This window comes from Catharus ustulatus, chromosome 11 (assembly GCF_009819885.2).
Source record: "Catharus ustulatus isolate bCatUst1 chromosome 11, bCatUst1.pri.v2, whole genome shotgun sequence".
NCBI lineage: Eukaryota > Metazoa > Chordata > Aves > Passeriformes > Turdidae > Catharus > Catharus ustulatus.
The window spans coordinates 22,032,814-22,059,905 of NC_046231.1; the positions used below are offsets into that span (position 1 = coordinate 22,032,814).

Below are 27,092 nucleotides of genomic sequence, written 5' to 3' on the forward strand. Positions count from 1 at the left end.
TGGCTGCAGGAGTATTTTACATTTGAGCTCTGTTACATTTTTCATGTGATGGTCCATTGCACCTGGGGCTTGGCCTTATGCTGAGCTAGACAAAAACAAATTAGAAGTTTCTTCTGTAGTATGCACTGCCTTGTTATTTCTGTAGCATCTCATACGCCTGAGGCGAGCAGGATTAGTGGAGGATTACTGTGCATGCGCGCATAGCTTAGAAAGCTGCTTTGATTACAAAGCCCAAAAAAAGGATATTAAATTTTTATTACAAAAATATTTGGTTTACTTCATTCCTCTTCTAACAGCAGCCAAAGTTCCAAGCATTCTCTCGCTCTGTGGTCACACTCCAGTTGCAGGCCAGGGGAGGAAGTGAATTTCTGGAGTTGTTTTGCTCGCAGAGATCACAGCCTGGAGCTTTGCCTCGCGCTGTTTGCCAGGCCAGGCTCTGTGAGCACGGCCTGGCCAAGCCGAGCTCCGGCCACAAGGAGCAAGGCCTGGGAGGAACCAGATCGCTCTTGTTATCGACATCACTATGGTTCAGTGAGCTCCAGCCCCTCCCTGCTTTTCCACCAAGCATCGGAACAGCTGGGCAGTTCCTTGCTCCTATGATTTATCATTTGTGCATTTTTTTCTTTTTTTTTCCGATAGCAATTTGGTTTCTATATGGTCTCACCAACAAATGTCTGAGGCATGAAAAGCTTGGCTTATGCATGACCTGTGCTAATGGCACCGTTTTTACCCACTCATCCACTTCCCAAACTGGCTGCTTCCCTTGCAGGGGACGGCAAAACGGGGACGGCAAACCAGCTCCAGCATCTCCTGGGTTTGGAGACTTTCCCTGGCTGGAACCAGATCTGTGTGTGGCTCAGAGGCAGCACCAGCTCCTTCATCGGCTCACAGCACGCGTAAATCAGGGTCCGGGCAGGGCGTCTGGCCGGGACACGCTGCCAGAGCGCGGCGGCACGGCACGGGGCAGTACGGCACGGCACGGCCCGGCACGGCCCGGCACGGGGCAGTACAGTACAGCACGGTACGGCCCGGCCCGGCCTGGCACGGTACGGCACGGCACGGCACGGCCCAGCACAGGCCCTGGGCGCCCTGGCCCGCCCGGCGGCGCCCCCCCCGTCCCCATGGCAACGCCCCTCCCCAGTGTCCAATCACCGCCCAGCAGGGGCGAGGAGCCGAGCTCCTATTGGACAGTCCTTACGTTAATCAACGCCCGCAGGGCCCCGCGGGCTCGCGAGGCCTCCCGCGTGCGCAGGCAGCACCGCCCCGCCCTTGCCGAGCGTTGATTGGTCGTTGCGGGGGCGGGGCTTACCCATTTCCTCTCGTGGTTGGACGAGAACCCCGTCAGTCAGGGGCGGGGCGGGGCTGGCGGGCCGTTCGAACGGGCTCTGGGTCCGCCGTGTCCCCCTCGCGTCCCCGCCGCGTCCCCCCGGGCAGCCCCGGCCGGCGCTGGCGGAGCAGCTCCCGCCCGGCCTTCCTCCTCTCCAGAGAGGCTCGAAGCAGGCAAGGCTCCATTCCCGGCCGCCCTCTCCCAGCCGGGACAGGCCGCGCCGCTGCCGCCGGCTCCTCCGCTGCCGTTCCAGGAGAGATGATGGGCGAGACTGCATTGCAGGAAGATCCCGGCGCGTGCTGAGCTGCGGAGCAGGTCAGTGCTGGCGAGGGGCTGGGCAGCGGCAGCTCCCGGGCTCTGCAGGCCCGGAACGGCCCCGGCCCGAGCCAAGCCTTCCCCGGGCGGGCTGAGCTGCAGAGCCGTGAGGAAACGTCCGATTCCTTGCTGCAAAGCGGGATCAAATGCATCCCTCTAGTTTCTGACAAACTGTGCTAAACCTGGTATTAAAAGCTTCTGGGGTGGAGATTTAAAGTGAAACACTGAGCTGGCAGGTCCTGAAGTGCTCGGTGACTCGGGTTCCTGCTTGTGTTGGTCCTGTCTGACCTCCTTAATTTAAGACCTTAGTTTATTTCCGCATCACTGATGAGATAAAGAAATAGAAAGTTGCTTTTATTGAATCAAGTGTTAAGGGGCCGCGGGGGGGAAGGACAGGAACAGTTCTATGCTACCACAATATTTATGGAATGTAGTGTAGGTCAACAGGAATTTAACCGCTATTGTAAAACGCAGAGGATTTAGTTGATGTACTTTGGAAAACCTAGAAAATCACCTGTGTGTTTAAAAAATCCCAAGCATGTGCTTGAGCGTTTATTCATTCTCTTGACTACAACAACCATGAAGGAGCAAGTCTGAACTCTCCTGGTATGTGATAGTGAGAAATCCTTCCCTGATAACTATGAAATTCTAATTCTAACCAGGTTTTGGTCTGTGTTATTAGTTGGATCATATGGCACAGTCCTGGTTTTTGGAGGGTGACCTCTGTGTGTCTGACCATGTTTAATATATTAATGAATGCTGGGAAGATGTAAGCATCATTGGCTTTGTGGTTTTCTGGCTGAGACAATGACATCTTCTGGAACATAAATTGTCCTGTTTGGGTTGAGTTTGTATATGCTTATAAAAATTGCCCTAAAGAAAAAAAAATAACTTTGATTTTTAAATTTTAGATGGAATTGAGAAAACTTACAGCAACATCTCATAACTGGAAGTCAGAGGCACAAAGCTGCTTCCGAGCATGGAAGAGACATAAGCAGCCTCTCAAACTTTTCTTAACTAATTTCACTCCAGATTTTGATTTTAGAACCTCAATTTTTTCTAGTTATTTTTCCTGTCTTTGACTTATACTTTTACCTTGTGTTCTATTGGGAATTGTTTTTTCACTTGTTTATACTGATGGCTTTACACTTCCAGAAGCAGCTGAGATCTTGCTTGATATCCAGAAGTATTTCAGAAAGTGAAATACAGCTCTTCTGCTGCTGCCATTGCTCAGTTAACAGTGATGATTAAATCCCATAAATATTCTCTTGCCCTTGACAGGAAAAGCCTTGAAGGTGGGTTGATGGAAGTCATTCCCTTTCCTGTTGATATTTGTAACCAAATTCAGGCTGTAAAGTGCTGGATGCATACTGAAAGCCCATGCTGGTCTTCCAGTCAAGCAGAGCAAATGCTCACCAGTGCTCTCACCCTTTGAAGGCCTGGAGTGCTTAAAAAGAACTAGATGATTTGTAGATGGATTCTGCCCCAGACTTCAGTGTTAGGAAAGGGCAAGTGGTACTTATCCCATTTCTGAAAATCAAACCCATTTTGTTCAGTTCAACCCCCTCCAATTCCTCAGTCAATCCTGTCTTAGGGTAAGTGTGATCACTGGTGAGGAAAACAAAGAGCCAGAGTAGACCCTGGTGATAAAATCCCACTTTGGAAAGCCAGAATATTTGTGTTTGGGAGGCATTTTTGAGGGAAAATACATGGTGAAAGTGGTGAGAAGTTTGGCTTAATTTTTGAGGCCACTTGTCTTGTGGGTATTTGGGTGCAGCAGAGAATGGAAGAAGCTCTGCCTTCTGCAAGGCTTAAAACCCAGTGGCTGTCTCTTGGCCAGTGCTGCTGATTTTCCAGTAAGCTCTGTGCTGCACGGAGGTGTAGAACCCTAATGGTTTGTTGTATGCCATTAAAAGGTATTGTACACTCATAAAAGAATGACATTTTGATCAATGCTGTTAAAAGAATTACTGTCTTGACACAGAAAAGCTTTCCTGCTGCAAGTTTAAAAATATGCCTTTAAAAGCTTTTTATTGAATACCTTTGCATCCCTCAGAAATGTGCTATTTTGGCACAGGGCTGCTCTGAAGTAACTCCACATTGTAACCTGAATGCAAGACCTCATGTTTACCATCAGCAGGGTGTGAGGTGAGTTAGGTGTGTTCACTTACCTACTGTCATGGGGACAAAGGAAAAGCACCTAGAGCTGCTTGTATGCAGGCTAAAAATACAACCCCTCATTTTTAGAGTCCCAAATCACTTGAAAGCTATTTGTTTGTTTTGACATGAATTCCTTTCTGTCCCCCCAGCTTTCTTTTGAGTGTCCCTTTGGACTTTGAAGCTGTGCATAGATGTTGGAAGGAGGCAGGTGGCGGGTAGGGAAACCACAAATCTCTCCAGTGCAGGTGGGCAGGGGGGCTCTGCTGGGAGAAATGTGGCTTGAAGGTGTCTGAGGTGGTCCTGTGGTGTAATACTTCTTGTGGCAGAAATCTCCTCTTAGTGTGGTTAAAAGATGTTGTGTCAGGGTTTGTGATTAATCACAGCTGCTGGAGGAGTGCTGTACCTGGCCAGAATCTCGGCTGCACTGCTCTACACAGATGACAGGGGCTGTCAGATGGGAACTGAGAACCCCAGGCAGGGAACTGGGGCAGGGCTGTAACTCCTCAGCTCTGTCGTGTTCTCACGTGTCCTCATGTGCTGTGTATGTTTGTTTTCTGAGCTTTAGTGCTTCAGAATTTCAGTTGTTTAGCTGCGTGTGATGTTCTAAATACAACTTACATGAAGGTGGAGGGATAAACTGAAAGAGCCAAGAATGGTGAAATGAGTTCTGCTGTAAAGAGATCCAGGATAAATCGTTCTCTAGGCTTTGTCTTCCTCTTCTTTCTATATATTCATGACCAGACCAAAGCAGCAAATGTTCTGGTGTTCTTGGTATGGGCCATGCCCTGTCATGGGACTGTCACCTACTGGGGGGTTGCAGAATGCTTTTTGAGAGGTTTTGTACCAGGTGAGTGAGGTCACAGCGTTTCTCGGCACTTCTACACCTCAGGTGAAAACAGCTGTGACATGCAGCAGTGAGATTTAATTGCTGAAGAAGGCAAGATGTTTAGTTGCACTATGTATGAGTAGTTCCCTTCAAGTTCATAAATATTAATGCTCTGCATATTCTGCAAAGACAAGGTATGAAAGGGAGAAGCAGGAGAGCCTGAATGCTTGTGTGTCACATAGAGGATGTTGCTTGGACAACTGCTCTCTTGCTTCCTAGCTGTCTCTCAGATACCTGACTTTTGTCCATTTTGGCCTTCAAGGAAGGCATGAGATGCCCAAATATTTCCTTATTTCTGTTTCAATCAAACTTTTGGCAGCTTTCTAGGGGACTGATTGTTTGGGTTTTTTAATAGTGTGAGTTTGTCATCAGCTGCTATCAACTCTCTTCTGAAGCCTCAGTTGTGTAGTTTTAGCTTTGGAAGAAATATGAAAGCAAAATTATCTCCATGGCCCTATTTCCCCACAGTATCTCCCTTGAAGCTCCCTACAAATGTTTTTCTACGGTGACCTTTCACAGTACCTGCTTTCAGGAGAGGCTGCCAGCCTGGAAGTGGGGCTTAGGTGTGTTTTCTTACATTTAGATGTATTAAAAATTGTGATCTTTGCTCCACTCTTCGTCTGGCAAACTAAATTGCTTTCTACCACTGATCCTTGTTTTCATCACTCTAATCTGTAAATTTGTTCAGTAATCATCTTGTGCTTTTTTTTTCAGAGCATAGACAAAACTGCTGCATAACGTAGGGTCAAGCTCTTGAGGATGGGATAAAAGAAACTGTTCTCTTTTGTGTTGATATTTGATTGCTATAAGCTGAAAACATTTATTTAGTATTTGGCCTTATCTGCAATTACATTCTGAGGCCTATCAGTCTCTAGTCCACTTGATGTGTCATGTTGATTTTGATTTTCTTAATCAAATGTCATTTTGCATCAAGTCAACTGCCATACAAAACCTGCCATATCTGTGCTATTAATTAGCAATAAGCATTTAATTAAAACCATGCTAGTGTAAGAATATATTTTCTGAAAATTCATGTCACTAATGCTATATTACCCTCTTCATTTTTTTTCTAGACAGTCTTGCATTGGCCATTCTGTTGCTTTGCCATCAGTGTCACATAGACAACATTGTAGCTACTCATGTCACCAAATCTGGAAAAAAAATAAACACAATATTGCCCTAACAAAATCACGCCCCCCATCCCCGTTACTGTTTCTCTCTGTCCCCTCAAATAGCCTGTTTTCCAAAGAATACAAAAAATTAGCATTAATAGTCCAAAAAGCTCCTCAGACAATCTCTTTATTCTAATCACCATGGAAATTGAAACCCAGATCTTAACTTTTCCCCATTTGACCTACTTGAAGCCATCACTCAAGACATAACTGTCCTAGCAGAGTCTTCTGTCTCCCTGTGGGACTTGCAGGAATCCTTTTTAGAGGTTTCTGGAGGTCCCTTGCTTAACCAGCCACAACAGCAGCACTGGAGGTGACTGTGACTTGTCACTGCTTTGGGCAGCTGGGGTCAAATGGACGTGGGACAGAAACTGACAGTCCAAATCTCTTTCTGGATTATTTCAGGTGAATTACATGGCTTTGGTTTGGAATTTATTAAAACTTGATGTTAATCCTTGCAACTGGGAAATAGAGAAATTCAAGAAACTTTTACAAGTAGCCCCAAATCTACAGAAACTGATTCTGCTGGTGCAGCACCGTCCCCAAGCCACCAGCACAGGTGCCAGCTGTGATGTGATCACAGAGTTCCTGAATGTTGGATGGATGGAGCTGCTGTGAGAACTGGTGGGAGCAGGTATTTGGGCACCAGAGTCAGGGAATCTACTTTTCTGTATAATGACCCTCAAAATCAGAGCTCTGTGTTGTCTGATGTTTTTGGCTGACTTCCTGTGGCCATGTGGATAAATCAGGTCAGTTTGCTCACTTGGTGTGCATAGGCAAGAATGAGGATTATGAAATGAGAGCAATAACAGAAGGGTGTGTATTAAAGTGAGAGGAATAAAGGGTAGCATAGAGGAAAGTGGTGCCCTTTTGTGGAAATATTAATTTAAAAATTAATAACTGGAAATAAGATGGGTGATTGATACCTGTGGAATGTCTTGGGAATAAACAGATCAATAAAATCAGGAAGGTGTGTTTTGTTACTTGCTGGAGTAATGAGAAACACTTTTGTTTTTGTGAAAAGGACATGTTCTGAATTCTGGAGATCATATAGCACTGAAGTTTTGGGGAGTACATCAGCTGGTAGCTCAAGGTGAGGTTTGTTTTTAAGTTGCAGTACTTGAGTTGCAGTATATTTTCTTGTTCTGGGTCTCGCTCAAGGAACAGTGTGCTGTGAGCTGAGGGATTAATTCGTGTACTGGAAAGAGCTGTGGCTTGTTCTGCTCTCCTCGTCTTTTTAGCAGGGCAGGTTGCAGGATGTTTTCTTTGTAACTCTGGTGTTTGGGCTACAGGGATTTCAAATCTTTCAGAGAAAAAAAGATAGCCTCAAATTCAGCTCTGAGTCTGATATTTGTTTTATTAGTGGAAATCTTTGTCTCATGTGTTTTCCCAGTTCTAGATAACCTTTTCTTGTAATCTAAGAAATTAATTTCTTTGTTGGACTCATTGCAAGTAAACTTGATAGCAGGATTGCTGTTATTGAGGCAGCTTACACAGTGATTTGCTAAGTACAGCCTCTTCATATAATGCGAAGCAGAAGTCGATTTATTGACCACCACTGGGATTTCAGGAACTGTTGAACTACCTGGTTTTTATTCTTCGCTCATAAAATTTGCTATTAAATGTCTTTTTTTCTGTTACCCTCTTGAAAAGGGTTCTCTTTGAAATGCAGTCGTACAAGAGCAGCAATCCTGCTTGTTTCTGTGCGGTAGAGTTTGGCTTTTTAATGAAGGATCTACAGGGTCATGTAAAGTATCTTGACATCAGATTCTTGAAGGTCTTGGTGAAATACTTTCCTGTGCCAGGAGGACACCGACGTTTCTCAGCTGTGACAACTGGCTCTGAGGCTGTGGTACCAGCCCTTGGCACAGAGCAATCCCAGTGAGAGCAAACACTGCAGAAAGACCAGCTCTGCTCTTAGCACAAGACTGCGCTGGTTTCAGTGCATGTCCTCTGTCAAATACTATCTGCTGCTTCTCTGCAATGCTAAGGAATTGTTAAATATATAATTTGATTAATTTGTGCGATTTGGTGTTTATTCATAATAGTTTTTTACTTCTTTCTGCAAACTCTTCTCTAAGGTGTACATTAGGAAGGAAAACTGTTGTCTCTGGTAATCTGTAACAGCAGTTTTAAAAATAGAATCCAAGTGAACTGTACAAGTGGATTATTGATTCTTGGGGATGCAGAGAGAATGCTTTCTGTGAAGTCTTCTTCATTGCTTCAGAGTCTGTACCAGCGTCTGGAGGCTTTAGGGCTGATGTTTTTTGATTAACACACAGTAATGGAGAAATCACCTCTAGTTAATCTGGATTTCTGACAGCTCTTCCCAGACACTGCTGCAGATGGGATGTCAGAGCTGGGGCGCTTGTGTGGGGAACTTGGGCATTTACAGGTTGTGGTCCGTGGTGTAAAGGTCTGGGATCTTGGAGTGTTTCTGCTCCGCGGGATGGTGCCATGTTCAGTGTGAGCAGAGCACCTCACTGCTGGGGAGTGGTGCTGGCACTCAGTGCCACAGAGCTGCTGCAGGCACTGATGGGAACAGGGAACTGAGGGCAGAAGAGAAGAGCTATTGGGGTGCCTTAGATTACTGCAACCAGCCAGAGGGGATGGCATGTTTGAACCCTGATGCACAGCTGCAACATCTGCCAGCCTCATGCCTGCCTGGCCAGCAGCTGCCCAGAGAGGAACCTGAGCCCAAAATGATGAGCAAGCAAGGATCAGCTGTACATCCCAGGTTCAGACACCTCCATGCAGCTTCTTCACTCTGTCTTTAATTAAACTTGGGTTTTCTGTTGTTGTAGCTGGAAGCAGCGTGCTGACACAACTCGTTCTTGTATCAAACAGATTAAAATGTCAATGTTTTAATGTTCTCATCTGTGGGAAAAAGAAAATAGTTGGGTGTTTCATTTATAACTTAAAAAGATGCTGTGGGAAAGGTTTACTTGTGCAAGATGGAAAATGACAACTAAAGGTACAGAGCTCCATTTAATATTAAGAGTCTTTAAAAGGCTGAAAATAGTGAAAGGATGAAATCTCTTCAGGAAGTAGGCTATACTGTGGCATGGCAGTTTAAAGCAATTATAAATTTACTGTATTTTTAATTATTCACTCTGTTTTCTTTGCATTCGTGGCATGGTGTGCACACATCCTGATGAGCTCATGTACCAAGCCAGCATACTGTGAGAAAAAAGAGAATTAAGGTATCTGAAAGGAATGGTCAGCAGTCAGTGTTGTCCTTCATGCTAAGTGAGGTCCTTCTGGGAGAAGGGAGCTGTATTTTCTAGGAAGAAGTGTAATATTACTTTTTGTGACCAATCCATTCATGTTTTCTGCAGGTTTGCTCCCTGGGCAGTTTGAGAGGTGACGGTGGCACAGGTTGGGAGCTGTGTGAGGCAGGTCCTGGGCTAGCAGGGGCAGGTCAACAGCTGGAATTGCATGCTTGGGATTAAGGTGGCTCTTCTTCAGAAAGTGCCTCCCAGACCTGGTTTAGAGATTTGCTTGGGTTAGGCTGTCCTCTGGGTCACCATCTGTGGAGCCCCTGTTTCTGGGGCAGCCGAGTCTCCCTTGCATGTACAGTAATTTCACGAATACAAGCCGCACCAATTTGACCAAAATTTTGGTGGAAACCCGGAAGTGCGGCTAATATTCCGGGGCGGCTAATCTATTAACAAAATTCTAAAAGCTGCCAACACAGAAGTGAGAGCCCGCGGCAGCCCCAAGCCAAGCTGGAGCCCGGCCGGCCCCGGCAGAGGTGGGAAAGCCTGGCAGAGGCGGGGCCAGCAGTGTGGGGGGCGGGCGGCAGAGCCTGAGCCAGCAGGGCGGGGGAGCCCGGGAGAACTGGGGCTAGCAGTGCAGGGGAGCATGGCAGAAGCAGGAAGGCCGGCGGGTGGGGCTGCCTGGCAGCGGGGGAAGCCCAGCATAATCGGGGCCAGCAGCGTGGGGGAGCCCGGCGGTGTGGGGGCCTGCAGTGCCGGCCAGGGCGAGGAAACGCGGCGGCGGTGCAGACGGGAGGGGGCGGCCGGCGAGCCTGGTGGCGGCGGCGGCAGCCCTGCCGGCGGGGCGAGCGAAAGCGCCGCTCGCGAAAGCGCCGCCGCGAGCCGCGAACCGCGAGCCGCGAACCGCGAGCCGCGAGCCGCGAGCCGCGAACCGCGAACCGCGAGCCGCGAGCCGCGAACCGCGAGCGCGCCGCCGCGAGCCGCGAGCCGCGAGCCACGAACCGCGAGCCGCGAACCGCGAGCCGCGAAAGCGCCGCCGCGAGCCGCGAAAGCGCCGCGGGGCGGGCGCGGCGCGGGGCGGGCGCGGCGCTCGCGAGGCGCGGGGCGAGCGAAAGCGGCAGCGGGGCGGACGGCGAGCCCGGCGGCGGCAGCCCTGCCAGCCGGGCGAGCGAACGCGGCAGCGGGGCGGTGCTGACGGGAGAGGGGGGCCAGCGAGCCCGGCGGCGGCGGCAGCACCACCCGGCCAGCCCCGCCGAGCCGTGGCGCTGAGCTGGGCCACCCGGCCCCGTCGGCAACCATGAGCGGGCCGAGCCTGCCTGGCCCCGCCCCGAGCCAGTAAAGCCCGCTATGCCTCGATCCTCTTACTAATTGGCCAATTTGTGAAAGCTGCGCACGGATTCTCGCGACGAACGAAAGTGCGGCTAATATTCGGGGTGCGGCTTATCTATTGACAAAGACAGCAACATTGTCGAGGCACCGGGGGTGCGGCTTATAATCCGTGCGGCTTGTATTCGTGAAACTACTGTACATTGCTATGCTCACCAGTGCCCCTTTGGGTTCTGCTTTTCCTGGACTGGGGGGAAGAAATCATCCATTTCAAAGAAGGGAAATGGAAAGAGCTCCTGCTGAACGCTGATGCTGGAAGAGGAGTGCTGAGTGTCTTTTCATTTTACTTTCTTAGTCTCTCACACCTATTTATCTCAGCCCATCTCCTACAGCCTGACTGCTGGGGGATCAATTTGTTGGCAGGGGTTATTCCAACATCAGCAGAATGCATGTTCTTACTGTTCTGCTTGGAACTAGGTGCTGGAGCCAACACAAACAGCTCTGGTGTGGGAACCAATGCTGGGTGTTTGAGTCAGGCTGTTCTTGGTGGTCTGTCCTTCCTGCAGTAAAAATGTCAGCAGTTTCTTTTCCCATAGTGTTCATTTACGTTCCTGTTGTTTAGTGTTTATACAATCACTTTGCCTGTGGACAGTTCAAATACATTTTTTTAATAAATTCTGTGGTTTTCCTCACTTTCAGCTCTTGTTTTCTGTAGGTTTTGGGGTTTTTCCACTCTATGGCTTCTTTTTTTTTTTTTTCCCTTTCACATTGTCAAACGGAATGCGGCATTTTGTGTTTAGTGTTGGTTTTTTATTGTTTGTTTTTTTCCCACGAGGTAAAACTTGACCGTGGGGACATTTCTTAGGGTAAACAGGCTCCAAGTGCAAGCAGAGTGCCTCCAGAACGCCTTGGGAGCCAAGGTTGAGGGTGCTGCAGGCTGAGCTGTGCTCAGGCTGCTGACACAGGTGGTGCTGCACTCTCAGCTTTTTACCGTCCTCAAGGACACCAGACACCACTGAAGCACTTGGTGGTGTGCTTTGTAACACCCTTTCAAGTACTGGGGAACCACCAGCCTTCCTCACTGGCTGTGCACTGTGCTCCAGTGAAAGTCCAGGATGCAGGATGCTTGTGGGAGCTGAATGGTTTGAAGCTTTCTGTAATTCTTCCTGTTACCCTCAGGGCATACTGAAAAATTACCTCTTTGTACAGTCTTTGGGATATGATGCAGTCCCCAGTCAGACACTGCTCTATTAAATAAAAAGTATGATAAGCCTAAAAGCATTGAATTCAGTATTTTGAATCTCTAAAGGCCAATCCCAATGTGGATCTATTTGGACTAATTTACTGAACTATTTAGTTTCTCCTCCTGCATAACAACCATTCCATCCCCAGCCATTACCAAGTCAGTTCTGCCTCTGCGGCTGCCAGGAATAACTTTACTTTGCATGGATAATTAACTGGATTGAGTAACAGCGAAAAAAAATTACTTCCACACAGTGGTAATAATAAATCTGTTACTACTTTTGGCTCTCCATGTTATTGCCATATTTGGGTATGTCTTAATGAGGAAGTGGCTTCCTTCGGCTGGGTTCAAATAGCAGCAGGAGCCTGCCTGCAGCGCCGGGCTGGGCTGCTGAGAGGAGGGCAGGGGGGCATTGGACCAGGCAAGCATTCCTGCCACAGATCACTGTCTCTGTTTTGGTTTGGTGGGTTTTTTGTTTCTTTGTTTTTGTTTTTGAGGGGGGTGTTTATTGGGTATTTTTTCCCAGCAAGCAACAAACTTCCAGTCTTTGTGACAAGATAAAACTTGGAATTTCTTTTCATGTAAGAATCAAAGCTTTGCTAAGATGGAAATCTTGCAAACTTTTTTTTTTTTTTTTTCCAAACCAACTTTTTTTTTCGACCTTTCCTGTGAGGATATTTGGAGCATCCCACTCTATTTTCCAAAATGCATAAAATATGGGGATGGGATTTGCTGAGCTCACCACAGGAATTCTCTTGAGGGACAGATATAAACTCACAAGTAGCTCCTGAGCACAGTACCTTTCATGTCTCACAACAGCTTGCCTGACACTCTCACCTTTTCTAGAGTAATCTTCCTTCTCTTCCCGTTCGTTTTCCTCACCTTTGCCCCACGGTCTGGAGCCCAGGCAGGAATGAACCTGCTCCCTGCAGAGGCTGCTCAGAGCTGGAAGAGCCGTGAGTGCTGTGCCAAAACCCAACAGCTCAAGCCCAGGTACTGCAGCTGTGTGGGGACAGCACCCCCAGCTGCCCTTGCTGCTGCAGCCTGGCCTGAGCCTGGCAGCTGAGAGGGGTCGCTGACCCAAAGAGCAGACTGAGGATGTCACAATGGACAGCTGAAGGCTTCTGGGAGGAGGAGGGCAAAGTTAATTGGTGGTAGAGAAAATTAAGGAAGGTGTTTGTTGGCTTGTGCCCATTAACATTTCCTTCTGTCAGTCTTGCCTGTGCCCCACCATTTAATTCACTCTATGCCTAATCCATATCTGCTGTTCCTTTTCCATCATCCTCTCACCATGTCAACCTCCTGCCTCTAACCACCGCCCTGTGCAGGCAGCTCCTGCAAAAAATAAAATGCAAACATTAACTTAGTTATTGATAAATAAGTGGAGTTTGGTACAGAGGGGAGGAATGTGTAATCTTAGAGTTAAAGCTGCAGAAGTCTGATGGTTGTAAAACCAATCACTGAATTTCGAAAAGACAAAAGGAAACAACTCAAAAAAGCATTTAAGCAATTCTTGGTGAAAAGTGCTCTTTGCCAAAAATAACTTCACTTTATTGAATTGCTCATGTGGTGGGAGGAAAAAAAATAGTCAAAAAAAAAAAAAGAACTTAGAGGATTTTTTTCTCATGTTTTCAGCATTGCTTTGGCTATGTGACTACAAAACCTATAAAACTGAAAATGCTGAACCTAAACATGGATAGTGTAGGTTAAGGTTTGTGAGCTTATGTTCCTTATTGCTTGGTGCAGCTGAGGATGTCATGTCATTAGAAACAGTCACTTAGATGACTTTTCTATATTAATTCTGAGGCCTGCAATAGACCGTGTGTAAATGTAAGTGGCCGTGTGGCTTCCTCATCCTGTCTGTTTCGACAAAGTATAAGCATGAATGGAGCACTGATCTCTGCTATCAAATTTAGCATAAAGTCAACTGGAAGATAAATCATTTGGTTTTGCCCTCATTGAATTATAACAAGGTTACCCTGGCTTAAGTCCCAACTCCCCAAAAGTGTTTGCTTACAGATGCACCTCTGAGTTTGCTGGCCCCAAAGCTGCCTCAGGTGGCAGTGGGTCCGTGCTGACACTGCTGCTCTGCAGACTGGGCTCCAGCCAGCTTCAGGGCTGGTGTTACTTCTCTAAATCTTTTTCTTAATTGCTTGTCACTGCAGAAAAATTCCAGCTGAGCACATGCTCTCACGTCGCTGACAAAGAATTGTGGGGGATCGACTACTGCCCTACAAATAAACAATATGCTCAAGGCCAGCAGTGAGATGCCTGTGAGACACCTCTGTCAGCACTCTCCAGACCTCTGCTCTCCAAAAATAAGCCAACTCACAAGACCATTTTCAATATCCCTGGAATATAGTGTAAGTTGTTCTCGGCAAGCCGAGCCACAAACTGAAGCTGTTTGCAGAAATGCCGATTTTCTTTGAGTCTCAGATGTGCGGATGGGAGAGAAGCCTCAGTGCTGTGAGCAGGTGTGGAGTGCGGGCTGAGCTCAGCTTGGCTGACAGTGTTCCTGCCAGGTCTTGGAAGCACAAACAGCAGTGGGCTCTCGGGCTGTGGGACTTGCACTGCCGTCACAAACAGCACGAGTACCTCCAGATAGTCAGGTATCGGCTGCCCTGAATCCCAGCACTTCCCAGCTGCTGTCCCAGGGCTCAGCAGAGCAGGAGCAGCAATCCAATAGTGGCAATACCGAAGCCAGCGTTTCACAGTAACTGCTCTGTTGGTGAGGTCGTGGCCGTGTCCCCCTCCAGCTGAAGCCGTGTCCCCAGCTGTGGCCGTGTCCCCTCCACCTGTGGCCATGTCCCCAGGTGAAGCCGTGTCCCCAGGCTGTGGCCGTGTCCCCCCCAAGCTGTGGCCATGTCCCCAGGTGAAGCGGTGTCCCCAGCTGTGGCCGTGTCCCCAGGCTGCCATGCCCCGCTCCGGCTGTGCCGCCCGTGCGCTCCTGGGACAGCAGCGGGCACCGACCCGGCCCTGTCCCTGTCCCCTGTCCCTGTCCCCTGCCCAGCTGCTCGGCTCCCTTCTCTCCTCTTGGGGGGCTCAGTAGGCAGGTGCAGCACAGATTTGTTGGTGTGCGTTTTGGGGCGCTCTCCCTGACTGTCACAGGCCTAAAGACAGAGGATAAAGTGTCGAGCACAGTTCTCTCTCAAACGGCTACACTGGTGCATCGTCGCTGACTTTAATTATGTAGTTTGAATGAAAATGAGAAGGAAGCAGTTTGCCTTGGGCCCATGCATACCTGGCATGCTTCATCACAGCCTGACAAATATCCCTTAACCCAGTCACTAGCCTATTTTAGGGCTTATTTTTAAAAATCCGGCCCAGGGAATTGCGGTGTTTCTAAGGGGAGGGTGTGACCTGCAAATACTTGATTGATTCTGTTCCTGTCCCACAGTTCTATGTAAAATTTATTTACTGGTTTTCCTTTTAAACCATTAGCTGACCTTCCATACGGATCTCAGCTGTGCATTAGCATTGCTTGGGGATGTGTTTGTATCTTTTGTCTAAAAATACCCAGCCGGTAGGATCCATGATCCATGAAAGCTAATTGAAACAATTTCTCTTCAAGTTTTGGCAAGTGAAGCATGCATTATAAGCATTAATATCTATAAATTGAATTGTTAATGAATCTAGACACTAATAATGAATGCAATTTTGTAGGCTTAACTAGAAACACTAAAATTATCAGGATCTGGAACAGAATTTTCAATCATTTTTGCTTATTAAATAGCAAAACTATGCTTTTAATAAGCTAATCATTTTTATTTGACCCCATAGGAGTAGCTCAGCTGATTAGAAACAGGTTTCAAAGTGCAAAACAATGTTGTTTTTCTCTCTGTGTTTTAACTACCACAGTGCTGATCAGATCAGATACTGATCTCCACTGCTTATCCTGCAATTCCTCTAAAAGAATTTGCAGCAGAACCTCTCTATGTCCCATTGAACAGGAGAATTCTCTGTGCACATAAATCGTGTTGTAAGCTGCCACAACAACTGGAATTGCTCGAAAAACTATTAGTACACAAAAATACAAATATGAGAGATTCCTATTTAGTCTTTGTTATATTCAGAAGTAGAAAAGCACTTGATGCAACTCAAAACCCAAGACCAAAGCTAATAAACAGAAATCTTCTTCTCCCCCAATTTAAAATTGGCCTTCAGGATTTTAGGCAGCTGAAGAATATGGCACGATTCAGAGTTATAGTAACAAGTAAACCTTAGGTTCTGATGGTTTCCTTTAAAACAGTTTTGTGAAGTTTGCCATTCTTCCTGACTCTTCCTGACTCCAGTGGCTGAGACTGGGAGGGCACAAGGAGATTATTCTGCGAGTCCCTCAGGCAAAGCTTTTCCCCGCTCTGTTGCTGGCAGCCCTTGCAGACAGGCTGTCAGCTTTTATGGAGTACTGGTGTCTCTCAGACAAGCAATTTCTTTTACCAAAAGATTTAGTAACTCTACAGCATTTGTTAAATGAAAAAATCAAACTTTGTTATCTTGCAAGATAACAGTAAAGAACGATCTCTGAAAGGTGAGGGAAGGGGATGTCCAGGATTTATCTCTGGATTTACTTCTGGGAAGGACCATAAAAGGTTCCTCCATCTCTGGAGGCGGTTGATATCCTCACAGAAATGTATTCCAGTGCTTAATTACATTTTGTAATTGAGAGAGGGGGTTTCCTTTATTTAATCTAAATCTCTCTTACAACTGTTCATACCTACTTCAATTTTTTTGTGTTCTGTGAACATGCATAAAGGTTTTCACTCTCCATTTGAAGGCTCTTTCCATGTTCCCCAGCTGCCCACTACTTCCCCCCCTCCCACTACCTGCACTGAGCAAGGGAGAGTCTGCTGGGTCTGAGGTGTACATTCCTGTTGTTTCTTCTGTGAAAAGTCCCTATTCTGTGAGACAACTATTAGAATTATCTTTAATAATTGATTTTAGAATTAATCCACTGATGACTGCTGTGTTTGGGTTTATTCTTTGCTGTCTTCTGCTTTCAAAGATTCCTTTTCCCAACCAACAGCACCAAACAAGGAAAAAAAAAAAAAGTTTTCTCAGTGCTGCTGTCTATTGACATTCTACAGAATAACTGCCCTGGACTTAATTCCTCTTCTTAAGTAAACTACTTCAGTCAGGGCTGTTAGCATGGAGGATATTGGCATTCCTGTTTACTGAAAGGAGTCTTCCAGGAACCTTGCTTTTTTAGTGAATTTCGTATATGTACACTTGTACTTTTCAATAAATGTAACAAATAATCCAGGCAAACCTGGGAGCCTGCTAGTGCGTCACATGCAAACTGAACCAAAAATATTTAATCCTGGAGTAAACATTTATGAAGGGTCTGTGCCACCCTTTGCAAAGGGATAAAGTGGTCAGTCAGTGTGCTACAATGTGCATCCAAGAAAGAGCCGAAATAATATTTTTGTACTTCAAATGTAAAACAGTGTAAATAATAATGTAAATCAGGTGATGTGTTAAAGCCTTGCAGCCTCTTTCTTTCACCTGAATGCCGGTTGTGTCAGGTGCCCACCCTCCTCCTCCAGAAAAGAAGTTTCTGTCCCTCAGAATCTGCCCCTGCGCTGACACAGGTGAGAGCTGCAGAACTCTGCTTCACAGCTTGAGATGCAATTTTTTTCAGCTATAAAAACCCAACCACACACTGTATCTCAAACAAGTGCTAGAGAAGGGGGACTTTACCTGAGTTGGTTTTGCCTGCCCTCTATAAACAGAAAAATCAATGGTCTTTGTTCTTTTATTGAGGAGAAAAAAGTACTTTTTTCCCACCTGGGAGGGCTAATGGGATACTCTGGTGTGCAGCACCATCTCAGTGGTGAGGGAGGTGTCCCTACGTGATCTCTGCTGATGAAAGTCTTCAACCAGCTGTTCATGCTGCTTCTAGGACATAAAATTTCAGGCTCTGGCTCTCCTGATCCATCACTTTGCTGAGCTTCTGTGGGGTCCTGTGCAGCACTTTTTGAGTATAGTCCCAAGGAGGGCGTGACTTGAAAGTCATGGCCTTTTCATGGCCAGAGGGAGAGCATGCTGCTGTGGAACACCTCTATAAACTTGGCTGCAGAGGCTGAATGTTCTGATGGACACTGACAGGCAGCCGTGCCTCCCAGGTTGTGTCTGAGCCCTCAACAGAGTCAAACCCAACAATACCTGTGTGCAAAGCTAAGAGGTATCTTTCTTTCCTCCTAAATTTCAGACCAGCAAGATCGAATAACCTTTTCTTTGGTCTCCTGCACATCTTTCTGAAAAACGAAGCATGTCAGATCCTCACAAATGAAAGGAAATGGGATAACCTTACACCCGAATTGACATGGGCATGTCTTCTGTCATTCCTCTGTGTTTTGCTATCCCATGTTTTATGTGGCTCACCTTTCACATTGACAAAAGAGACAACAGATGTATCTTTCTTATTTCTAGAATACATTATTCCTTTAGAGCAGCTCTGTCATTTATTGTGCCAAATATTTAGCGGTGCTCAGTATGTGAGGCTCTTCAGGATGAAGACTACAAGATTTCTCATTCTTGCTGCCTAGAATTTAAATAAATACGAAAAAAAAAGTGATATACTAAAGAGGAAGAGGAAATAATTGACTAAGTATAGTGCTGGGAGCTAAATCACTGTTTTAGCAATTGAGGATTACTGGCCACCAGTCTGTGTTGGTGGAACTGCTTGGATGCCAAGCATCAGCATCAGTTTCCATCTGGATATCATGACAGCCTGTTGTCACTTTCCAGAGGACTGTAACCAAGGTTTACCGGAACAGCAGCCCTCAACATCGAGGCAGTTCAAAGCAGTAGCAGCCTTGAAAACAACTACCCCTGCTGTTTATTTTGTGTCTTCTATATTTATCTTCTTTTCTTCTGATCCTCAGAGTTCCAAGTTTTTATCGGAGGTTTATGCGGAGTGGAACTGCGAGTTGTTGACACACTGAGCGTGGGGAGAGGTGCCCGTGCCCGTTTCAGTGCCACAGGGAGAGCAGGTGGTGGCACATGGGGAATGTGAAACCGTTGTTTATGCTTGTTCTAATGAAAGAACCAGCAAAGGACAGATGCTTTACAAAAAGAAAAGGACATACTTTTTTAACAACATCTCGTAGAAACTCATTGTAAAGGCAAAAATCATAAATACATTTTTGTGCCACACTTCCTGTGGCCTGAGAGTCAGATGGTGAGAAATGACCCCATGAAATGGTAGTTTCAAGAAAAAGTCTGCACAGGTACTGTTGCACTCATATTTTGGTGCCATCCACTGCTGCTCTGCCAACTTTGATTCCAAGTTATTCAGGAAGACACAACACTGAGCTGGTTCTTCAGACTGGAGAGATGGAAGATAGCTCTGGACAGAGCTTCAAGAGTGAGAAATGTAATTTCATAACCTGGGGACAACACATAATGAAGAGTCCATTGGAGGTGGAGGGCACAGGGCTGTCTCCTAGCACAGGTGGGTCTCTGAGCAGGGTTTGGCACCTGCCCTGTCTTCACTGTGAAAGTGTAGATGTTTCGAAACTACACCTAAAACATTTAGGAAAGGAGACAAGCTTTGAATTTTCCTTTTTTGGTAATTTCTTGATAGTACATCAGCCTTGTTTTTCCCATCATCTTTGTCTGCCCCTCACTCCAAGCAAAGATGCCCTGTTAGCAGAGATTTTTTTATGCAGCCAGGATTAAAACTGACTATTTTGCAGCCTGTTCTTTATTCTCAATTCAGGACTTACAGACTGCTCTCTGCAATGTTGTAATGAGATCTGGGATAATAATATCAAGCTGTATCTAAACAATTGGATTAAAGGAAGCCCTTGGAATAGGACAGAGGTTGGTGTAACTTGCTGGATCACGTGTCTGCTTGCTGGCCACTTCCCTAGGGACAAAGTTTTTCCTCCTGGCAGAGCTCAGCAGCTAGCTTTCAGCTTCTTTCATCATCAGCATTTTGTACTGAATGTTTTAAAATGTTTGGAAGATGCAGCATAAGGGAGATTGAAGGTGTTATCTTTAATTGCACTAACTTAAAAAATTAATACTGAAAAGTTTTCTTCTTGTTGTGTTGCTACTGACCTGATGTTGAGAATAGCTTGTGCTGGTCTAGGGAAGAAGAGTACGGGAATATATTTTGCTTTTGGGTTTTTTGTGCTTTGGATTTTGGTGGGACAGGAGAGGTTGCTATTACAGAAGAGGTTGAGTAGTTTGGGGAAAAAAAAAGGTCTGAGCACAAATAGGAAACATTTTCCAAGGTCTTTTTAGGTGTTGGGCTGCCTGTGATGATGTGTTCATGTATGCAGCTGGGAAAGGCTCCAGGCAGCGTGAAGGTGTTGGTAATATCTGTTTGTCAGTTTGAGAACCAGGAAGGTCTGAAAGGTAGGTGACCTTTTGTTTTAACCTGGTGAGGCTCCTTTGGTAATCACTGCTCAGAAAGTAATGGCGTTATGGAATGGAATTGCAATTGCTTGCTTTGACCTCAAAATATTACTTTGTCATCCTTGCCTGTCTCTCTCCCTTTGTCTCTGGAAAATTAACATTAGACAGGAGTGAGGTAAATTCTTCTCTAGTTTATTCATTAGCAGCAGCAGTGTTGTTAATTATGTTTAGATTGTAGAGGCTCTATTATGAGTGGCCAGAGAACACAGAATTAGTTTCAGATTTTCATAGCTAGAAGATGGGAAAATCCTTCTCTGGGTTGCAGACTAAGCAGATTTTCTCTGGATATCACTGAGGCAATAAACAATAAGCTGCAACTTTTTTATCATAGCTTTGCTCTCCATGCAGATTGTACTGTGAGAAATAACACAGCCCACTTCTTGGAGTGTCTTGCTCTCTTTGTTTACATGCGTCATCTTCTCAGCTTCAGCTGGTAGAGTTTTCCTCTTTTTTTTTTTCATTCTTACAAGAGCAGTCAGAATGTTCTTGATGAGCCCTTAACTGTGTTTTTTGGGTCCTCCTATACAAGTTAGGAGCCTGCCAAAGCCTGCAGCCATCCTCCCTGAGCAGCCCTCAGCAGCAAGCAGGGTGGGAGCTGGTTATTTGGCATAATAAATAACTACTACCTTTCTTTTTATTTTTAGTTTTGTAATTTATTTAAATTTTTGTTGTTGTTGCTGTTGTTTTAATCAGTTTATAAACAATTTGTTTGCCTGCGACTCAAAATATCTGAATCATTTGTTAATAAAAGCACCACCCTGAGCACAAGTACAAGGGAGTGTGGCATTGCAAACACCTTTATCTTACAAAACCCTTGCCTTGCCATCCCACCGTGCTGTGGTGCTGTATTTCTGACAAACTGAGCTGAAGGGATACAATTCACCTGACAGAGTTGCTCAGTCTTCTGGAAGAGACCTCTTCAGAATCTGCACCACATTGCCTTTGTTGCTCTTTTGTCCCTTCACAAGTGCATGGGGGATGCTGCTGGACACTGGGATGTGTTCAGCATTACGAGAGTGTTTCTAATAACCAAATTTTACTCCTGGTGTCTTTATAAACTCCCTCAGGTCTTCCTCATGATTTCTTCTTCTGAAGTCGGTTTGCACATGTTCCTTTGGGCTTTTTGCATCAACACTTGATAAGTACTGTGTGTTGATAAGACACGATAGCACATTGCTGAGGGATCCCTGGAAGCACAGGGCACACATTTCACTGCACAGAGACAGACAAACCACGTTTAAGTTGATCGAAGCAGGGCAGACCCTTCTCAGCCCTGAGTTCCTCAGAATTTAGTGGAAACTTCAGTGTTGGATGAGGAATTTGAGGTGGAACATGAAACAATCCCTTTCATCCTCAGCTGAAGTGCTGGTACTCATTTTGTCCTTGGTAATTAAAGGGTATTTCTTGTTTTTTCTCACTCTTTCAAATCTGTATCTGTAAGATCTCTGGAGTAATTGCTGAGAACAATAACATGGAAGCAGAACATCACTGATCTCCTTGGCTGGGAAATTGTGAAAGGGAATAAAAAAGGGAGAATTTCCCTGCCAGAGCTGCAGTTTGGAGCTCAGTGGGGTCTGAGCACGGAAAGAGCAGCTTTGTGTCAGCTTTGAAGAGGTAAATCCTTGAATTCACGGGGTGTGTGTGGGAGTGGGTGTGCGGGTATGTGTGGGTAAGTCGCACATAAAGGAAATATCAGACAAATATCAAATAATTATCAGTTAAAAGTTCTGATAAATTTCAAGGAACTAAGCAACTAGTGTCAGAGAAAAAGGTGCAAGAAATATTTAAAAAGAAAACAAATACAAGTAGAGAGAAAAACAGGCAAGGATTTAAATATATCATAAGCACATCACAACTAGTTCATCTGATAAAGGAAGATACAAGACAGAAGAGGTGATTGATGTAGCTCAAAGATTTGATGGTACAAAGATGCCTTTACTTGAAATGATTAAAGGAAATAGGGCAAAAATCAGAATATTGAGGATTATTTACGATATAAAGAGAGGGAGAGTAATCAAAAGGGCTGAGTAAATTCTAAAACGAAATAAGAAATGGCTTATGGTGTATGGGGGGGCAGGGTGGAAATAAAGAAATCATTACTAAACAGAGAGTCACTCAGGAATCTAAAATGGATGAGCCCTGAACTGATTTCATAAATGGGCCTTGACAAAGGGGAAAACACAGCAGCACAAGGCTATCTGTGAGTAATGGAAACATTTCACAATGTGGGATGTTAAATGAACACTTGGAAAGGAGGACTATAAATAGAAGACCAGTTCCATGTATGTGTCCTTTATGTAAAAGAAATTAATGAGTATTTTTTTGCAAAATATTGAGAATTAATTTGGAAAACAATAAACTACTGAGAAAGTGAGGGATTGCAGAATCTATATAAGGAACACCTTTTCCTTTTTGTCCTTTTAAAAAAGGAATTCTAGTTAGTACTGCTCAGTACACGGTAAAATATTGTCCAGATTTTTCTGGCTCATGATCTGTGAAGCATATTCACTAAAAAACTCCTACGCCTGGAAGCATCTCTGTCACGAGGAGCCTCCTGCTCCCAAGGAGAGCTGCCTGGATCCTTGAGCTGGTCTTTGTGGTAGGTGTGGATGACTCTGGGTACCTGAAGAAGTAAAATAACTTTTTGTTTAAGGTGTGTTATTCCTGTAAGTTTGAACCGACCAGACTGGATTGATTCTGCTGGTGAATCTTTGGCAGAGCTAATGTCTACCTAGCCACAGGAATGTGAATGCCCTGGGAAGCATCAGGGTACCAGCACTGCACTAGAGAACACGAGGTTTGCACTCACAGGGAGAGGTATTTTAAAACATCTAATACATAGTAGGTGCCTAAAATAAATAGAAGGTTTTTATCAGTAACTTCTGATCAAGGATTATACTGTATTTGAGAAGAGTGACAGTGACAGTGTTGCAGAATTCCATCAAATTAGATGTAAATGTATCAATATTTTCTATCAATTTCTGCATGCAGGACGGCAAAAGTGAATTCTGAAGGAGCTGACTGATAAGAAAATATGTAAGGTTGACACTACAAGCCTACAATTTTCCCCATACTGCTCAGTAGAGGACCCAGACAACAACAACAACAACAACAACAATAACACAAAAAAAAAAAAAGGGGGAAAATAGTTTAATTAGTGTCAAGCACAGGCAGTTAGAAAAATGATGGAACACTTGCTGGGAGATTAGTAAATGTGGATCCCAGGCAACACCATTTCTAAAATAACTTTTCTTTGTAAAAGTGTGTTTAAGTGCTGGAAGTAATGATTTATGAAGAAATATGAAAAGAATTAGATGTGTTTAACTTGACAAAATAAATTAAGAGTGTTGTACTTGTCCACAAGCATATGAAGAACATAAACAGAAACCATGGAGAAGAATTGCCTTGGACAGGGCCTAAGGAACGCAAATGAAATGTATTGTGATCGTAATGCAAGAAGGAAAATGTATCTCAGATATCAGGTAATGTCCTCCATTAGCAAGATTTATGAGACTCATCATGATGGCAATATGAAGGAAATGATGAAAAGTCCATTGACTGAGTCAACCGAAATTGGATTAGAAGGTGTAGAACACTTCAGCCCTGAAACAGGAATTGTCACATGCCCAGCAAGCACTGCAGACTCGTGACGCTGTGGCAGGACACAGATGTATTTCAAAGTTCTCTGTTGATGTCAGAGAGGCAGGTTCTGTCCTTGTGTGTGCCTTGGCTGTGCCTTGGCTGCTCTCAGCTGAGGTTCCATATGAATCTTGTGGCAAAGAGTCTCCATAAATGATGGCACAGTAACATGCTCTTCACCCCATCAGTGTCCCTGGAACCAGAGGGTTCCACAAAGAAACTGGGGACAGAACATTTGGATCTTTCTCTACTGTCTGTCTCCAGAGCCCAGAGGGCTCTCAGACTCCAGGGCTCACTTAGAAGCTCGGGAGTGTTGATTCTGGTTGCCTGACACTGTGCCAGAGAACTCTGCCTCTCGTCTGGTGATAAGCCTGAGTGATAGACTTGGAAAGGGTCCCACTCCTTTTCACCTTCAGCAGCTTGCTCTCAGGAGCCAGAGCTGAGGCAGACGGCTGGTTTGGCATCCAGCACCAAGTGTTTCTCTGGCACTGCTCCATGTCTTATATCACGCTCAGCACTAAAAAACTTCAGAGTTTATTGAGCCTCTCTCCACAATTGGCTTCCCCACAGGTGTTGGGGTCAGCACTCCTGTTGTGACAGCAGATTTTGTTTAGATTCTTACCTGAGATCACGGCTGCACCGCTTAGATCCTGGGCACCTCCTGCATGGCAATGGCTGGTCAGCTTTTGCCCCATTTTGCATCCTTATGAATGCCAGAATTGGCGGCTCCCTTGTGTCTTGTCACCAAGGCTCGGCCTTCAGTAATTTGCTACTTTTCCTTCAGGGAATCTGAGGCACCTGCACAGAATTGTTTAGAAGAATTTAGAAGGATGGTCACCTTTGAAAGGTGCCTTTGTATCTAGATCAGTGGTCTTCATGGTGGGATGTACAAGGCTATCTATTAGGGCACTGGAAGAGAATTTTTTTAAAAAATAAATTAAAAAATTTTAAAATAGTGTTTATTTAATCCATATCCTTTGCAAATGCCTATTTTTGTTTATACTTTATAAAGTATATAATACAGTAGTACGTGGAGATCATTTATAGATAAATACACATACATTGCTGTGCATACTCAAAATTTTTGTAATGATCAGGTGCACAATCTAAAAAGAGTTTGGAGCCCACTGATCTAGATCTAGAGAAGGATGAGGATGATGGCTGTGGCACAAAGATCTTCCACAAAGGGAATCCTAAAAACACTGGATATAACCTTTGAAGTGGAAATATGACACAAAGTAATAAAAAGTAATGAAAAAAACCCCGGGCAGTGCTGCTAGGATGGTCTGTGCTTCCTTGTGTTGTCCAGTAGGTGCTTGAACTCTCTCATGTCCACTGAGGTGTAGTTTGTCCTTATGCAAACCCACAACTGCTGTGTAGTCAAAGAACATCATCTATCCTGCCTTCTCTGCCAGGTTCCTGTGTCTCTGTTGGGCCCAGCCTGGTTCTCTGTATCCATCTGCTCATGGAGCACCCAGGCCGAGTTTGGACAGTCAGGCAACCACAAGTCCTGGAGCATCTGTCCCCAGAAAAGGGCATAAATGCAGCTGGTTCCACTGGTGGGGTGATGTCCCATTTAGAGCTGTAGCTGGTAGCTGCAGCCACAGTCTGATCGTTCAGACTATTAATTTATAGTCTTTATTACGGCTCCATATACGTGGCCCAGGGCTTCAGCAGACTCATTCGCAGTGCCACAGCTATGGCTCTGCCCAGGGGAGCCTTTGCAGCGTGTGGAATGTGCTGACTACAGAAAAGTGGTGTCAGTTTTTACACTGCTGGATCTCTGACTGGCACCTGCCACCTGATCTTTCTCCGAGGCAAAAAACACAGTCAGGTCTCAGCAGTTTCCGTCACACTGTGCAGGCAGCATACCTGTTTGCCAAAGATACGTGCTGCCAAACTTTGAGCTGTCATTCCAAATTAAGATGTTAGAGCTTTCCTTGACTATGATAAGTCATTAAATATTGCTCAATTACCCTTGCATTGAGCCTTTTTTTAAACTCGAGCTTACTTTACTGAAAGGCATCCTGTCTTGATTTGGAGATATTAAAAGATGAAAAATCCTCCTTCCTTTGATAGGGCAAGGTTTTTAATGTCTAATCATTCTCACTATAAAACTGTGCCTGATTTCCAATTTAAGCTGGTCTGGCTTCAGCTTCCAGCAATTGGTTCTTGTTATGCCTTTCTTGGCTGGATTAAAGAGCCCTCTAGGACCTGGTATTTTCTCCCTTTGAAGGTACTTATACATCGTAATCAAACCATCTCTTGATCTTTTTAATAAACTAAACAGATTGAGCTCCTTAAGTGTCTTGTTCTCAGGCAGCTATTCCAGTTCTCAAAAATTTTTATGACTCTGCACTGTCTCCAATTTTCCTGTGTCCTTTTAAAAACACGGCCACCAGAAACAAAGGCATTCAGAGAATTTATAGTTAACTGCTTGTTCCTCTTCCCAAAATCCTTTAGATTCTCTTATTTCCATTTTACGGGTTCCTCAATCTGTAGAAGACTCTCTTGCTCCTAGAAACTGACTGCTGATGTCATTTGCTCCAGGTGAGCCAGAAGCGCTCCCCAACATGTAATCTAGCACCAAAAAAATGTGTGGACCTTTGCTCTGATCTCTGTAACTGTTCTTAAGCTTTTTTTGCCCATTTGTAGGAGCTATTTGAAATCATTAATGCTTGGGAACTGGAACCTTTGTGTATTTTACATTCTAAAAGGACAAGAACTTGAGCTGTGTGGCGCTGTCCAAAGTCACCACTGATTGTAACTGAGCCTGTTTGTTCTTGTAGAGGAAACCGAGGCTTCTACCACCCTCCAAAATGATCTCAGTAACCAAAATGATGTTTCAGTTCAGACAGTGGTCATCAGAGATAACACAGGGGGATTGGCCAGGGAGGACAGAGTTCAGGAACCACTTAGACTTCTCTAATGAGCCCAGGAAGCTGCCCTGGTTTGTACAGTGACTGGTGCTGTCTGTGAGGATTTTCTAAACCTCTCTAGTGCTGCTTCTCAGACTCGATTGTTGCTTTGTTGGTTTTGTTTTTCCTGCAATGTGTCTGTGTTTATTAAGGGGATAGTGGATGATCACTCCTCACCCCAATAAAAAGGAAATTTTCCAGGTGTTACCCTGGTGAACTTATTTCTGTTACAATCCCTTATCCCCTTTTGGTCCCCTTTCAGATTCTGTTCCTGTTATTAGTCATAGTTGTCTTCTGACTATGACCAAACTGGAGGCCAGATCTGGGGTACCTTGTGTTGCCAATATTAGGCATTTTTTCTGTTGCACCAACCAGCCTCCAAGATATTTATCCTTGCAATTATCTGCCAGGTAGGCAAAAGCTATTACCTGGTTTTAAGATAGGGAGGAGAAGCCGAGGTATGG

General features: G+C 45.2%; 1 long non-coding RNA gene across 1 annotated transcript in view; it reads left to right on the forward strand.

Moving 5' to 3' along the window:
• The first annotated feature begins 1,592 nt into the window (after positions 1-1,592).
• Positions 1,593-27,092, forward strand: part of LOC117001378 — a 72,163-nt gene continuing 46,663 nt past the window's right edge. The window contains exon 1 of the long non-coding RNA XR_004419034.2: positions 1,593-1,642. This is a non-coding gene — a long non-coding RNA (uncharacterized LOC117001378). The remainder of the gene's footprint in view (positions 1,643-27,092) is intronic.